The sequence below is a fragment of the Cebus imitator genome, unplaced genomic scaffold, assembly GCF_001604975.1.
Source record: "Cebus imitator isolate Cc_AM_T3 unplaced genomic scaffold, Cebus_imitator-1.0 Scaffold1217, whole genome shotgun sequence".
Taxonomy (NCBI): Eukaryota; Metazoa; Chordata; class Mammalia; order Primates; family Cebidae; genus Cebus; species Cebus imitator.
In genome coordinates, this window is record NW_016108532.1 from 14,775 (window position 1) to 17,704 (window position 2,930).

Genomic DNA, 2,930 nt, shown 5'->3' on the forward strand with positions numbered 1-2,930 from the left:
TTTTTTTCTATAACTCACCGTGTTTCTGTGCAAGGGATAAAACAATGGCCTTTCTCAGTCTTATCAGACTGGCATCACATAGTGGAAAGATCTCACTAATTTTTCCAGCCAAAAATTTTCATGTGCCTCTCAAGTCTTTGTGCATACTGCTGTCTCTTATTTTTGGTGGCTCTCTGGAGGTCAGAATGTGTCACATCTGGCCAGTACCTGGCACAAATAAGGTAGCAGCAAGGCTCTCTACCTGTAGCTGAAAATTTTGAGGCATTGGCTGTGTATTTCACTTCTTTCTGCATTCATAGTGAGAATAAATGTGGGGGCTTATCTCACAGTCTCTCCGTATTCCACCAGGTAAGGACCCTGTGGCTAATGCCTGTACTAATATTCAGGCTGCACACTGTGACCCTGAAGAGGTAGCTGCTGAAAATGAGTTCATTGTATTACCACCTTTTTTATTCTGTGATGTAGGGCCTTTCAGGAATGCAAATCCCTATCATCTCCCAGAGTGAGTTTATTAAGGAGACAATGCCTTGAGTCAGGGCTATAGACATAATGACATTTGAAGGCATGGCTAAACTTGGTCCAGGAAGAATGGGAAATCTGAATTAATCATTGGGGTGAGCCTCATGAAGTACCAAATTTTGGCTTTGGCTGTAGGAAGATTATTGTTTGTTTGCATCATTAGCTGCCCTGTGCAAGCTCTATAGAAGCCAGGTTATTAAGTAGCCAGTGGAAGCATGTGCCCTAAGCCCTTTCTGGAGAGAAATGGAAATCAAACATTCTCTTCCCTTTTCCGCACTGCTCCAATTTGGCGTCGCCTCTGGTGTTTTTACATGCAATCTGAAGACCACCTCTTTGCTTTATGATCTAAGCAGACTGGTATATTCCTAGTATGCACTGCTGTGAGAGTTAAGAGTTTCAGGATGCAGTCCTTTTAGAGGTAACTGTAAAAGTTGTAGCACTTAATGGATGACTTAAACCTTTCTGGGGATAAACATGGAGCTGCATTTTTATTTTATTTGAAATATTTTCTCATTTGTCTTGTGCTATGTCTGTTGATGATCAATTGTATTGAAGTTTATAGTCTAATTTCTAAATGTTTGTTTATCTAGATAACTTATTTTTGCTGGTTTTTAATTTAATTCTGTTGTGAAAGTATACCAGGAAAATTTCAGTATTTTGAAACAGTCATTTTTAAATTTCACAACTGATAGTCTACTTGCTGATGGTTCTATTTAGAAAAGAAATATGCATACACACTAAGTGTAGAATTAGACTATAATGGGTCACAATGGTCTTTACATTTAAATTTAGAATTAGGCTATATCGTGTCACAATTTTGTTAAATAAACAATCTCTCTCAATTACTTAGTATTAGAAAATACTTTAAATTAAATAATAATGATTGCAGTCCACATTAAAATTAATGGAATATGGTTGAAACCTAGATGTGTTTTAGCATTACAACATGCATTAGAAGAAAAGAAAAAACAAAATAAAAACAACAGGTACTATAATCAAGAAGGTAGGAACATACACCTAACAAAAATAGAAGGAAAGAGTCATTCAAGCATAAATAGTTGATCTTTAATATTAAGAAAAATAAATTGATGAGAATGTTAAAAACATGTTAAAATATTGAAAAACATAAAGAAGGCAAAATACTTTTGACAAAATATGAAGTACTTTAATTATTATAGGCAAAAAAGAAAATAAACTTATAAATAACAATTAATGAAGTTTTATTCACCTAATATCTCACTGAATTGATAACAAAATGTCAGACAATTGAAATAATTGCCATGATTTCCTATAATATGCTTACATAAAGCTTTAGGTGAAGTAGAGCATACTCTGATAAGAGAGAGAAGAATCAAGGAATTATAGGGTGCTGAATGCTCCTAGATGCTTCCAAACTCCTCCATCAGTCAAACAGTACATGCTTCATTTTCATATTATGAAAAACTAAGATATTTCTGATGTATCACAGTTTAACAGGAGTTCAGCTGTGAGATTACAGAGGTGTCTTTATATCTAATTATGTAACTAAAGTCAGGCTTTCCCTAAACTGTATAGGTAAGGTAATAAATAAAAGCTTGAAGGCAGTTCCAAACTTTAAATAGCATACTATAAATCACTAGTGAATATATTTAATACTTATATTGGTCAAGTGTCAGTAACAAATTGATTATTAACTAAATATAATCTTGCTTATGGCTAATCAGAATCCATTGGCAGAACATTTTGTGAGGGTTTTAATCCAATTCTGATACATTTGATAATAGATATCAGTTTTTATTTAATGTGTGGAATTGAGTGTGTAATACCATTAAAACATTCTAAAGTTTCAAAATAATTAAAATTGGTATTACATAAATTATGCAAAATTTATTAAACAAAGAATGTACAGAAGAACTACAAGAAAGTCTATGAGAATACAAGCCAAAATTTCTATTATTTAATTAACTGTTACAAAGTTGAAAAGTATAACATATGTATACATAGACGATAATAGGTAATAATTTATAAAACAGTTACTGAATTTTATATTATTCTAACTAATCATGTAAATTATGATTCTTAATAAAAAGTCCTAATTTTAATATTTTTATTTTATTTTAACTATATGTTTAATATTTTTTAGCGACACAAATACAACTATGCCCACCTCCACCACAGATTCCCAATTCTCTGAAGATCACAACCACATTGAATTATCAAGACGGAGAAAAAGTATCTGTTCTGTGTCAAGAAAATTATCTAATTCAGGAAGGAGAAGAAATTATGTGCAAAGATGGAAGATGGCAATCAGTACCACGCTGTGTTGGTCAGTAGTGTATAATTTGTTTTACATAATTATTTCAAATGAAGTTAATATTCTGTTGTGCTTTGTGTAAGCAAGAGAGACGTTCTTTCTCTATGTCTATTACTTT